General features: G+C 35.7%; 1 long non-coding RNA gene across 2 annotated transcripts in view; it reads left to right on the top strand.

Moving 5' to 3' along the window:
• The first annotated feature begins 6,032 nt into the window (after positions 1-6,032).
• LOC115279275 overlaps positions 6,033-14,460 on the top strand; it is a 42,793-nt gene continuing 34,365 nt past the window's right edge. Inside the window, exons 1-2 of one of the 2 annotated variants that reach the window (XR_003903326.1) lie at positions 6,033-6,229; positions 9,553-9,608. This is a non-coding gene — a long non-coding RNA (uncharacterized LOC115279275). The remainder of the gene's footprint in view (positions 6,230-9,552; positions 9,609-14,460) is intronic. The other variant, XR_003903325.1, reaches the window with a different exon arrangement.

The raw sequence follows: 14,460 nt of genomic DNA, 5'->3' as shown, positions 1-14,460 counted from the left end.
TGGGAATATAAACTGGTGCAGCCACTCTGGAAAACAGTGTGGAGGTTCCTCAAAAACTATCAATAGAATTCCCCTATGACCCAGCAATAGCACTGCTAGGGATTTACCCAAAGGATACAGAAGTGCTGATGCATAGGAGCACATGTACCCCAATGTTCATAGCAGCAATGTCAACAATAGCCAAATCATGGAAAGAGCCTAAATGCCCATCACCTGATGCGTGGATCAAGAAGATGTGGTATATATACACAATGGAGTACTACATGGCAATGAGAAAGAATGAAATCGGGCCATTTGTAGGAAAGTGGATGGACCTCGAGGGTGTCATGCTAAGCAAAATAAGTCAGGCAGAGAAGGACAGATATCATGTGTTTGCATTCCTAGGTCTAACAGGAGAACAGGAGAAACCTAATGGAGGACCACGGGGAGGGGAAGAGGGAAAGAGAGTTGGGAAGAGAGAGGGACACAAAACCCAAAAGACTACTGAATACTGAAAAAGAACTGAGGGTTGAAGGGGGAGGGGGAGGGGTAAGGGAGGAGGTGGTGATGGAGGAGGGCACTTGTGAGGAAGAGCACTGGGTGTTGTATGGAAACCAATTTGACAATAAACTATTAAAAAAATAAAATAAAGTTTGTATCCTTCTGCAACCTCTCTGTATTCCCAGTTATTTTTATTTTATTATTATTATTTTTTTTGGTATCTTACAAGTAAATTTCCTTCTATAGAAAAGGGTTTCTTAATATCTTCATTTCCTCCAATGTAGATACTGTTGACCCTAGGATGAACTGTTATTTTATGTTCCATTAAGAAAAGAAATGCTGTCAAGTAAGCCATCACACACTACTTTTCAAAAAATTCCTATCGATATTGTCTTAACATGCCTCATACCCTAAGACTAAGATATGATTAATTCTTATCTGTTGTCTAGAAAAAGTTAGTTGGATGCTTCTGATTTTGCCTCTGAATGACAAGGATTATCTTGTCTCTGTAAAAGAGATGTAATTTCTGTTGAGATACGGCTTTATAATGTTGTTTGCTACTTTGTTGTACACAGTCTACTGCATCCTATAGATTTGTGATGTTTGGGGGAAAAATAATTGTTTACTGTAATATAATACTAATTTGTTATACAAATTACAGTCAACTGAAATCCCTGCATATAGTTTGGTCTTTGGTACTTAAATAACTTAAAACTACTATGAAATTTTGACATAAATTTTCTCAAAACAGAAATATGCTTAGTTATCAATTATTGCTGTGGAGAAAAACACACCTGTGTGGCACACTGTGGTCAGTGCCACACTCCTCAAGATGATTATAATACTTACTCATTTGTATGAAACTGAAATTAGGAAGGGGGAGATTCCATTTGGAGAGGAAATAGCTGCATTGAGGTACTGTTTTTGAGTGCTCTGGTTGGTATATAAGCCATCTACCTTGTTTTAGTAGAGGTATGTTTATGACAAAATCTTTAACATATCCTCTGAAATGCTAGGTCAGCATCTCACCAACTGGTCTCTCTGTGACCTTGAAAAGCAGAAAGCAATATAAATAGCTAATTATTTGAAATTTCATAAACCAAAAAGTGATGAAAAGGATCAATATAAATATTGATGTCTAAAGAAAATGTGTTTTTTTCCATGCTAGAACAAATATTTTTATTTACTCTAGGCAAATTCAGTGTGTAACTAGAATTGAAATTTTTGGAAGTATAATTTCCTATCAGAATTAGCTGTAGTAAAATGTGCTTTTCTTCATGCATCAGAGATATCATGTGAATTCAAAAGACTTTGAGGAATTTATACTCTTTATTTATATCCCTAAAATAAACCCTTTTGTAAGATCCAATATATTTTAACCTTGAAACAAAATATTATTAATAGAAGCCAGTTTTTCTAATTTTAATTATTCACAATATCCTATCAAAGATGGAATATAACTGAATGAAAAGTACTTGTATGTCATGTAAAAGTGAATTGCAATGTATAGAAAAGCCAGAACTTCTTTCTCAGAGCAATGAAGGCTTTTCATGTCTTACTCTTTAGAAAAGAGAACCTAATGATTGATGGTTAAGATTTATGAATGCCAACAACATGGAAAAATTGGAACGTATATCCACACTTAGGGCCAAGAAAGTTTCAATCTAGACTTAATACCTACGCACAGACAAAAACCAGTGGGAAAACAATGGGTTGGTTGGGGAATAACAGGATCAGGGACCAGGAGTGTCCTGCTCCTACTTGGAGAAGCTCTATCCTGCCTCCTCCGCAGTTAATCCCTCATTAAACTCCGATGTTCTACTGACATTAACTCTTGGGACAGTTTATCCCTCTGTACTATCAGAGCTTCAATCCTCAAGGGTGGCCATTCTGACTAGATTTTTGGTTTTCAGTTTCACAGTTAGTAATCATTTGTCATTGACCTTAAAGACATTCTTCTTTTCAGAAAATACCAAGGAAGGGGTAGAGAAGACAAATAATTCACACAGAGAAAGCTCCATTCAAATGAGATGCATGAACCTCGCTGTCCCTCTTGGCCAGAAGCACACACATGAATACCTTGCTCACGGCCAGATTGATGCACATGGCTCTTCCAAAATAAACAGAACTGGATTCTTTGTTTGGCACCCATTGTATTCAGACTCACAATTACTTTTCTAAGGTATTCATTTTTCACACAGGGATCAGAACTGAGCCTGAGAGGAACAGCTGGTCAGACCTTTTCATCTTTGGCCTAAGTCACAAACTTCCCACATTGATATTTGATTAAGAGGGTGAGTAACGGGCGGGGCATTGTTGCCTGGAGCTCGGTACTCAGATTGCAAGCAGCAGCACTGGCGAGTCTGGGACAGGGTGATGAGAGGAACAAATGGCAGCTTAGCATGTCTGATGTTGTACACACCCTCCCCTTGCCATAATTAAAACATGGCGTGAGCTCCAAAGTGGGCTTCAGTTCTGATTCAGGAACAACCATTTCTTCACCCTTTCACATGGTTGAACTGTTGTGTTACTAAAATCTATGCAGAATTTGTCAAGGTACATTATTTAGAAAAATAAAAAAGGATCTCTCTTTGGCAATGGTAAACTGGAAAGAGTTGTTCATTATGACTTGTCCTGTAAAGAATTTGATTGTTCTTTTAACAGGGATAGAGTGATAAGAATTGCATAAATATGAGTATGAAAGTGGGTGGAAAATAGAAATTAGAATAATATATTTCATAAATTTAATATACTTTTATTTGAGCATATATCTTCAATTTAGGTTTTACTACAGATGTAGATAAATGACAGGCCATAAATCTTAGCATGAATCCTTTCTCTCAGAAATGGTTTCTATGCCAACCACCAGATAGAAACTTCTGGAGTCACTACATTCCACTCCGTAATTTTAAGTGACTGCATTGCAGAAGTGTATTTATTTTGTTTAGTGATGGCCCAGCACTGTTGTTCAGCCTGTGATACAGGTGTCTAATCATAGTAACTACTAGTTCTGAAGTTCTTGTTAGTATATTTGACCTACCAAATCAAATAAATTCTAAATGGAATAATATTTTACCAAAATCCAATAGGTTTTTAAAATACATCTAAAGAATGCATTCAACACAGATATTTAATGCTTTCTCTGTGTCATTCTCTGTTCTAGGCACTGGAGGTATACTAAGGGCGAAGAGAGAGAGACTGCTCCTTACTGACAAAAAGCAAGTAGACAATTACCATGTGGCTTATAGGGAATAATCCACTGGAGAGACTGGAAAAGAGGCATCTTCTGTGGTCCTTATAATTATGAGTTTCCCGAGGAGGTGAAACAAAAGAACTAAAGCATGGAAAGGCATAGCCATTGGAAGAATTTAAGAAGGAGCGCCTCAGGGGGAAAGAACTCCAAGAATACTGTAGCTGGGGGGTAGTAATCTCACAAGAGGGTGTTGGAAAGTAGAGAGAGAAAGTGCCAGGCCACATAGGTCGCAGTGAAGAGTAGATCTTTGGCAAGTTATTGGAGAGTATAGTGCTGATGAAGGATATGACCTGATTTGCCTTCGCAGATCACTGACTATGATGGGAAGTTGAGGTGGAGGTAGAGAGCAAGGAGGAATATGAATTTGCATTGTTGTGATTATAGTAAAACGTTTTCTTCATGTGATGAATCTACAAATCTCAAATCGAGTTCATAATACCATTAGTGAAATCTGTATGGCTGCACAGGGAGAAAGAAACAAAAGACAAAACTCAATTCTGCATTTCCACATGATCACCATTAATATAAGACACTGAAAATGCAGAAAAATGACTATTTTCCTCTATATTGGATGATAAAGGAGTCGTTATCAGTTAGAGACTCGGATTACCTAATACGTCATTGGTATTGACTCCCAGACCCCCGTGATCTCCGTTTTATGACTTCTCTTAAAAAATATCAAAAATATGCACATAGCCCAGAGGAGCCTGAGAGAGAGAGCTAGAAAGTTTCCAGTCCCCTCCCAACTAAAGGAAGACCATGAACCAGAATACCTGTCTCAAGAGGAAGTGTCTGTAGCTAGGCCAGAGTAAGTTTTTGTTTGTTCATTCACATGCTTTTATTTGTGTATTTGGTTAATTAGTTGTAAAATGGAATTAGGGAGACCAAAAAGCATTGCAATTAAGAGTTGGAACTCAGAGTTCCAGAGACCTGGGTGCTTACTCCAGCTCGGCCACATGCTTAAGGCCAGTAACTTCCCAGAACATGGGCTCCCTCGTTAGTAGAACTAGGAGAACGGAAATGTGTTTGTTTTATAGATTCATTAAAATTACACATGTAGAGTACCTAGAAATACTACCTTGAGTTATTAAGCATTCACAAACTTAAAAAACATAGAAATGTAAAATAGATAAAATTTTGTCCTGAGTTAATTAGTGCCCAGTTAAATGAAACTTCATGAAGGCAGAAACCAGGATTGTTTTACATATATATTGGGCTTATAACCAAAGTCCCAATATCTAGCTCAGTAGCCATAAAACAAATACAGTTGAACAAAAGACAGACAGGCAGGCAGGAAGGAAGGAATTCAGGGAAGGTAGAAGGGAGGGAGGAAAGAGAGAGAGGGAGATTCTAATTAATAGAAAACTGGATTGTCTGAAGGTTTTCTTTCTCTCCCATTAAGCAAAAAGAATTGTTTATAGTCAAACGTATCTGATAAAAGACTGAAATGTGTTGAAGATTTCTTGAGATTATATAGAACTAGAAAAGGAATTCTAAAACTCTGTGTGTGTGTGTGTGTGTGTGTGTGTGTGTGAGAGAGAGAGAGAGAGAGAGAGAGAGAGAGAGATGCACTGAAGATACTGCATTATGCATACATTTATGTATGGTGCATTCTAGGGTTTGATTTCAACTTTCAAAATATGCCTCTAGCTTACCCTCTTGTCTCGATTTACACTGCTATCATCCTAGTCTAAGCCCTAGACATCTCTCATCTGAACTATTGCTCTCTTCTGTGTGTGCCTAGAGTATACGCAACTCCTTCTAGCCACAGAGGCTTTCAGCTTCTATATTGTATCTAAAGTACTCTTCCCTTAGGCTTCTTCTCATCATTAAGGCTTCAGCTGAAAAGCCACCAGTTCAGAGTGTCTTTTCTCAGCCAGTCCATCTAAGTAGATTCTTAATTTTTACAAGAGTACCAGATGTATATTCTTTCTTCTACTTACCAAATCTATAGTAATTTCATTTATCTGTTTCCTAAAATGAATGATGAATGAATGAATTTATGTCTGATTTAACTGTACCACAGTTAGTCTGAACTAGACAATAATTTATTGAAGCCAAATACTGTTGACTTTTCTCTCTTCCAAAGACTTAAACTTTGTGAGGGGAACCTACAAGTTGAAATTAAGCACATATTTTTCCAAACACCATGTTGGAGAGCAGCTTTTAGTCACTGTTTCACTATTTACAGGAAATTAAAATCACCATGCAAATTGCAGGAAAGTCACCTGCCTAACACAAGAGTAAATACGGTAATTTCCATCTCTTACTTGTAACTATCATTCTTTCATAGGCATCTGCCAGCATGGCATGCATATTGAAATCCCAATTCAGGAATGAAAATCTGAAACCAAGCTATCTGCTTTTGTGTACTCTGGCACTGCATCATTTAAAATAATCCAAGAATGAAAATATGAGCTAAGCTGCTTGCTTTTTTAAACATTGAGCGTGTCAATCCTGAGATTCCACTGGACTGGCATTTACTCTCCCACAAAGGTAAGAGTTCCTGTTGACCTTGAATTATTCAGATGTCTAACAATACAATACCCCCCAATATGTATTCATTCTGAACAAATAGAATTTGGACCAAATTATCTCACAATCACAATCAGTTATAATTCACTAAATAACATAGAGATTAAAAGTTTTTAGGAGAGCATTAAGATCTGAGGTTCTGCAATCACTGCACCATGACTTTGAGTGCAAGCTCTGGCATTTATAAGGCATTTATCCTTGGGAAAGTTACTCTGCCTGTCTAAGGCCCCTTTTTCCTTGGTGATAAAATGGGGATAATAAAACATTTCATTAAGATCTTTTTAGGGTTAAATATAACAGTGCATGTAGAATATTTACTGTAGTAGGTGATATAATAATAATTATTATTGTTGTTGTTGTTGTTGTTGTTGGCTTTTTGAGTTCAAATGTATCTTATATATTCTTGAGTCCAAACTTCAATGAAGTTCCAAGAATCTTCGATTTATGAGTGGTCATCCAGACCCTTCTTGAATGAATATAAATTATTCTATGTTCCTCAGTTTCAATTATTTGAATAATTTGTGCAATTTTCTTGTCTCATTGGGTCTTAGTTCTTTTGTTGAAGTAAACAGCATTAGATTAAACTGTCAGCCCTAAGATATCTCTTCAAATCTATGAAAATAGCTCTTTCACTTTTCTTCTCCTCACCTCCCCTGCACTGTGCAAGTCTTCATGTTAAGCTGAACATCTCCAGTTCTTCACATGACACAGTTCCACTCTCCTCTGAACATACCCCACTTTGTCATTCTTCTTCTTAATAATGGCTGAACAAAATGCTCATTGAGTATATTTGTCAGAATATGTCTGACAAGAGCAATGACCAGAAGTACAATTGTGTTCCTTTTCCTGGACACTACATTTCTTTTAATGCAGGATAAGAACGCCTTAGCTTTTTTGGCTCACACCTTTGGATCATACTGAGCTTGTTCTCAATTAAATATCCAAGTCTTTTTCATGTGAATTTCTGTTAAGCCAGTGCTCCCTGCATCCTGTATTAATATCAGCCTGTAGTTCCAGTCTGATGAAATCTTTTTGAATCCTGATTCTTTCTTTGAGCATATCAACTGTCACTTCCAGCTTTGTGTCAACAGCAAATGTGGTCAGCTTGCCTTTTGTGTCTTCATTTATGTTGTTGATAAAGTTATCAAATAGAATTTGGCCATGGAAAGAACCCTTTGACCACTCTGGGGTATTACTCCAGGCTGAAATCAGTCCATGAATTAATATTTGCATACAGTTATCCAACCCTTAGTGAATCTCCCTAATTACAGTGTTAACTATTCTTACCTACAAGCTTGGTGCTGTTAGAAGTGTGACGGCATGGAACAATATAACTTGGTTCAAGTCCTTGCTTTGTTACCTGTGTGATGTTGGGCCAGTTATTTAACCTCTTTGCGCTTCTCTTTCTTAATTTACAAAATTGTTTTTAATTAATGGGCTAGATCCATGATGAATTTTGTCATATTGAGCAGTGGGTCTCGAATAGCCAGCATACTTTAGGCACATAGAAATTGCAGAGTAAAATGAATTACTGAATAAATAAAAGAGTAATGATTAAGACAAATTACTTATTTAAATCAAGATGCATTGTTTATGTCTATGTTATTTCATTGATCTATTTGTGTAGTCCACTTATGGAAAGATGATAGTGAGATCAGTAAAGTATTATTTATTCAGAAATGACCAATCACTAACTCCTAACATTGCTATTTCTTTATTATTTACTGAGATATGATTTACATATTATAAAATTAATTTTTATAGTGTACAATCTAGTGGCTTAAATATATTTACAGAATTGTGCAAACCCCAAAATCTAATTTCAGAACATTTTAATCACCCAGAAAAGAAATTCTGTACCAACTAATAATCCCTCCCCATTACCTTTTAGACCTTCAACCTCAGACAACCATTAATCTATCTTCAATGTCTACAGATTTGCCTATTCTGGACATTTTGTATTAATAGATTCACTTAATAATTTGCCTTCTATGAATGTATTCTTTTACTTAGCATAATCTTCTCAAAGCTAATCCAGGCTGTAGCATGTATTATTACTTCATTTGTTTTTAGTGCCAAATAATATTATATAAATGTACCATACATTATCCATTCATCAGTTGACAGACATTTGAGTTGTTTCCACTTTGGGACTACTATGAATAATGCTGCTGTGAGCATTTGCGTGCAAGTTTTTTTATGGATTTTTATTTTCATTTCTCATGGATGTATACAAATGAGTGGAATCAATCAATCACAGGGTTACTCTATTTAATCTTTTAAAGAGTTGTTTTCAAAGGCAGCTGTACCATTTTACATTCTCACTAGCATGGAAGAAGGTTCCAGTTTCTTTGAATTTTAGCCAATACTTGCTATTTTTCAACTTTTTGACTATAGCCATTTATTATTATAGTATGATAGTGTGTAGTGGTATCTCACTGTGGTTTTGATTTGTATTTTCATAATGACTATTGCCATTGAGCATCTTTAACGTGATTATTGACCATTTGGATATCATCTTTGAAGAATGACTATACAATGCATTTGTCTATTTTTCAACTGCAATATTTGTGTTTTTATTGTTGAGTTGTAAGAGGCCTTTTATATTCTGGATACTGTGTATGATTTGCAAATATTTTCTCCCATTCTGTTGGTTGTCTTAACTTTTTTGATAGACTTTTGAAGCACAAAAGTTTTTCCATCTGATGGATTTCTGTTTATTTATTTTCATTGTTCTTGTGATTTTGGTGTCATAATAAGAAATAATTGCCTAACTCAAGGTTACAATGGCTTATGTCTATATTTTCTCCTAAGAGTTTTATAGCTTTGCCCTTAAATTTAGATCTTTTATTCATTTAGAGTTAATCTTTGTGTATGGTTTGAGGGGGCCCAACTTTCTTCTTTTGCCTATGAATAGCTAATAGTACCAGCGCCATTTGTTTAGAAGGCTATTCTTTCTGCATTGAATATTCTTGGAAATCTGTTGAAAATCAATTGATTATAGGGATGCCTGGATGGCTCAGTCAGTTAAGCACTGGACTCTTGATTTCAGCTCGGGTTATGATCTTGCAGTTCGTGACTTTAAGCCTTGCACTGGGTTCTGCGCTGACCATGCAGAGCCTGCTTCAGATTCTCTTTCTCTCTCTCTCTCTCTCTCTCTCTCTCTGCTCCTCCCTTGCTAATGCATCTTTCTCTTTCTCAAAAATAAATAAATAAACTTAAAAAAAGAAGATCAATTGACTATCAATGTGAGATTTATTCCTGCACTTTCAATTCTCTTCCAGTGCCCTGGACTATCCTTACACCATGACTACATTGTTTTGAATATTATAGCTTTGAAGTAAGTTTTGAATTGGTAAGTTGAGTCCTTCATCTTTGTTCTTTTTTAAGAACAGGCTATCTGGGTCTCTTCCATTTCTCTCTGAATCTTTGGACCAACTTGTTCATTTCTGCAATAAATAAATAAATAAAGCTAGAATTGCATTGAGTATGTAGTTTTGCCCCACATTTGGGGAATGTTGCCATCTTAACAATATCAAGTCTTTCAATCCATGAACATAGGATGTCATTCCATTTATTAAGTCTTTATTTTTTTTGATGACATTTTGTAGTTACCAGAGTACAAGTCTTGAACTCCTCTTGTTTATTTTATTTGCAACAATTTTATTCTTTTTGATGCTATCATAAATGGAATTCTTAAAATTTTTATTTCAGATTGTTCATTGCTAGTGTATAGAATGTTTGCATAATTGTCTTGTATGCTGAAACCTTGTTGAACTTGTTTGTTAGCTCTCATAGTTTTTTTTTTCTTTCATATTTTTCTAAGGTTTTCTATATGTGTGATCATATCTTCTACAAATACAGGTAGTTGTCTTCTTCCTTCCAATTTGGATACCCTTTATTTCCCTTTCTTACTTAATTACACTAGCTAAATCTCTAGTACAATGTTAAATTGCATGTTGTATGCTGAAGTGATAAGAGAGATATATTTACTCTGTTCCTGATTTGGGGGAAAGTTTTTGGTTTTTTACCATTAAGGATAACATTAGCTGTGGGTTTTTGTAGATGTCCTCTATCACTTGGAAAAATTTCTTTCTATTTCCCATTTGTTGAATGTTATTTTATCATAATAGAGTGCTGATTTTGTCAAATGTTCTTCTTTATCTATTGAGATGATCATGTACTTTTTGTCCTTTATGGTATTATTATGATATATTACATCAATTGATTTTCATATGTTGAAGCAAACTTGCACCTAGGAAAATTCTACTTATGGAATGTAATCTTTTTCTTAAAAACTGTAGTTGGATTCAGTTTGCTAATAACTTAATGAACCAATAATTTCCAAGTAGCCAAAGGATGATATACAAAACCATGCATGGGTAAACAATCTATTCAAAATACAAGATGGGCCATGCATTTTAGTGTAACAGAATGTGAAAAGCTTATTAATATGGCTAAGCCATATTAGTATGGCTAAGATTCTACACCAAAGCTAATCTTTAAGAATTTGTTGAGTCTTAGGGTAATATAAAAAACTCATAACTATATGAAAAGGATATTATAATGTATCAAGTTCTACTTTAATGCATGTTTTGAAAATCTAAATTTGTTCCAGCTAGAACCATTAGGTGAATGTAGAAAACTGCATCCAACTGAATGGAGCTGTGTAGGAATATATAAAATGCATCCGAGCACACACTGGGCCACCACATCCACCCATCTGCATCTGGGGTTATAAGTTTCCTTTTGATTTCAAGTGATTCTTCTGTCACCACTACACACAAAAAAATCTCTGAAGTTATAAGCCTTCTGATGGACTTAGGAGCCTGCCTTAAACTGTCTTTAATATTCCCGCTTCCTCTCAGCTTGTTTTGTATTTCTTCCTTTTTTTTCTTTTCTCTCTTCATCTTTCTTGTCTCTTATTCTTTTGTTTTCTTCTTCTGGTACACATATGGTAGTGGGTGTGGAGTCAAAGCAGGCAAGCCTCATGGGAATGTCAGCACCCACTCTACATGCAAATCTTCTTCAAGTTAAAGTACCATGTGTACTGCAGTGTTTATTCATTCCTTAATCATTGAACATGTGTAAAGCTGTGACACCAATTTTATTAGATTATTGTCTGTGTTTTAAATTACATTCTTACCTGTTTTTATGTGCCACTGAGAAGTTTATGAGTGTTGTATCCCTAACTCTATTTCCCTATCAGCCTTATGGGTTTTTTTTTTTTTATTGAGGTAAAGTTCACCTAACATAAAACTTAACATTGTAACCATTTTAAAGTGTACAATCTAGTGGCTTTTAGTACACTGACAACATATGGAACCGTCACTACTATCTAATTCCAGAACATTCTCATCATTCCAAAAAGAAACTTCACACCTATTTAGAAGTCACTTCCTGTTCCCCCTCCCTGCCAACACAGGTAATCACTAATCTGCTTTCTCTGGATTTGCTTATTCTGAACATTTCATATAAATGGAATTGTACAATTGTACAATTGTATGTGGGTTTTTGTGTCCAACTTCTGTGTCCAACTTCTTTCACTAAGTGTGATATTTTCTGGTTCATCCATGTTGCAGGGTGTCAGTACCTCATTTTTTTTTATAATAAAAGTATTTCATCGTATGAATATATGACATTTTGTTTAGCCATTATTGTCCATCAGTTGATGGACATTTGGGTTGTTTCCATTTTTTACTATTATGAATAATGTTTTAAAAACATTGGTATAAAAAGTTAAATAAATAAGTAAATAAATAACATTGGTGTAAAACTATCTGAGTCTCTTTTCAGTTCTCTTGGTTATACACCTAGGAGTAGGATTGGTGGGTCATATAGTAATCCTATGTTTAACTTTTTGAGGCACAACCACACTGCCTCCCCTCTTAAAATTAGTATAGTCATCCTAGTGAGTGTGAAGCAGTATCTCATTTTGGGTTTGATTTGTATCTTTATTCAGGGGGGATATTGGCCTGCAGTTTTCTTGTGATCTGTTTTTCCGGCTTTGGTATCATGGTACTACTAGTGTCATGGAATGAGTTTGGAAGTTTTGGGAAGAGTCTGAGAAGAATTTCACTTTTTGCAGAATTTGAAAAACATTAATGTTATTTATTTTTCAAATGGTAAAATTCACAGTGAAACTGATGGTCCCGAACTTTTCTATGTTGGAAGCTTACCAATCACTGATGTAATCTCTTCATTTATCAGTTTACTCAGATTTTCTATTTCCTTTTTAGTTAGTTTTGGTAGTTTATGTTTTTCTAATTTGTCCATTTCATCTAGATTATCTAATTGGTTGGCATACTCTTGTTCATTGTATTCTTTCACAATCCTTTAATTTCTTCTGCCCTTCACATTTTGAAGATTACTCCTTTGGCTCAAAAACAGAAGCTGATCATTTCCTTTTTATCCCCTTAAAATTTTAGCACAAAGGCTTTGCAAAGTGAAAATCATAAGGAAACATGGCCTATTACAATTGCATTTGATGTGGCAGGCATGATAACTAATACATTATTCTTTACATAGATATACCTGCCATCCTTCATTGTGGCAAGGGGAGATAGATAATACACAAAATTAATTGAATTGTATAGCATTAAAAGGTGATTAGTACTTTGGAGGAAAAAAATAAGGTTGATAGGCTGACAGTACAAATGTTTGGGAGCATGATTTCACAATGGGTGCTCATTTTCTTCCCTGCAAGGGTGACATTTGCACAAACAACCAGAGGATATTCTCATGATATGGTCTCCCTGTTCAAATTGGTATCATCACATGTTTCCCCCTTCAAAGCCGCCTTCTGATGTGCAGCCTTACCTTCCTGTCTCGTGTAAAATGCCCCACTGGTTTTTTTTCTGTGCTGCTTTTCCACCTCTAACACCTCCATGCATACTTGTCCCTTCTCCAGCCATCATCAAATATCTTTCCAAAGTGCTTACTATGGAGGGTGTGTCCTCCCAGCAGGGGACACATTTGTTCCTCTAAATGGCATTTTAAAAAAGCATTTGACTTTTACCATTAGCGTCTTATAATAGATATATGTCCTCTAAAGAATTTCCCCTTTAGGACATGCTCTCCACGTCTCCAAGTTCATCCTTCTGAATCCTGCCGCCATGTATTTCTTCCAGAACAAGGCACCAGGTTCTAATATTTGAATGTGGACCATGATTCTTTATTACTAGAGCAACCTGTCTTTTTATATGCTTTAGAAATTTTTCTAAATATAATTTCAGAAAGTTATGTTTAAGTTAATTTTAAAATGTTAAATTCAGGGGCACCTGGGTGGCTCAGTCGGTTAAGTGTTGACCAGCTTGGGTCATGATCTCATGGTTTGTTGGCTCAAGCCCCATGTCAGACTCTTTGCTGTCACTGCAGAGCCTGCTTTGGATTCTGTGTCCTCCTCTCTCTCTGCCTCTCCCCCACTCATTCTCTCTCTCTGTCTCTCTCTCTCTCTCAAAAAATAAAAACATTTTTTAAAAAGCTAAAACATGTTGAGTTCAATACTTGATGTATACACAAAGAAAGTAGTGTACCAGTTTTTTATGTCCTTAAGATAGATATCTTCATTTGCATTAGCAAAAAGTCCCCAAAATCTGAAGCCTGAAGAAACATTGGTGCCATTCATTCAAGGCTAATCCTATTAGCTAAGGATATTTATGGTCAAAAAAATTTTTTATAGTAGGTAGTTTGGTGGGAGTAGGATAAAATCCATAAAATTGTAGAGTCCAAGGTTGGGAGAGATATTTTCTTTCATGGGGTGCAAATGGAGAGAAATTAGCATTCATTGGGCATCTACTGGACATAAAACCCAATTCCAGTCCTCTCGACAACAAAGCAGCTAGACCTTAATATCCCCATTTGACAAATGGTGCAACTGAGCTCTGAAAAGATAAGTAACCCACTCCAGGTGACACAATTACAGACTGGCTAAGCTCAGACTCGAACTGAGAACCAGAGTCTTTCTTTCCAGTAGTTCATGTACTAACAGAACTCAAACGAGGCCCATACCAAAGAGTAATTATCATAGAAATCCAAACCATAAATGCTTACTAAACAAAACATGGTTGAGTCACATCCAATTTATAAAGTACCCAAGGACAGTTCATTGTAGAGCCATTAATTTACATGAAAAATTGATGCATTATTTGTGACAGAAAAAGAAAACAGAGGCTACAATTCCTGCCCATGCA

This window comes from Suricata suricatta, chromosome 15, assembly GCF_006229205.1.
Source record: "Suricata suricatta isolate VVHF042 chromosome 15, meerkat_22Aug2017_6uvM2_HiC, whole genome shotgun sequence".
Taxonomy (NCBI): domain Eukaryota; kingdom Metazoa; phylum Chordata; class Mammalia; order Carnivora; family Herpestidae; genus Suricata; species Suricata suricatta.
This window is presented reverse-complemented; position numbering and strand designations above follow the sequence as displayed.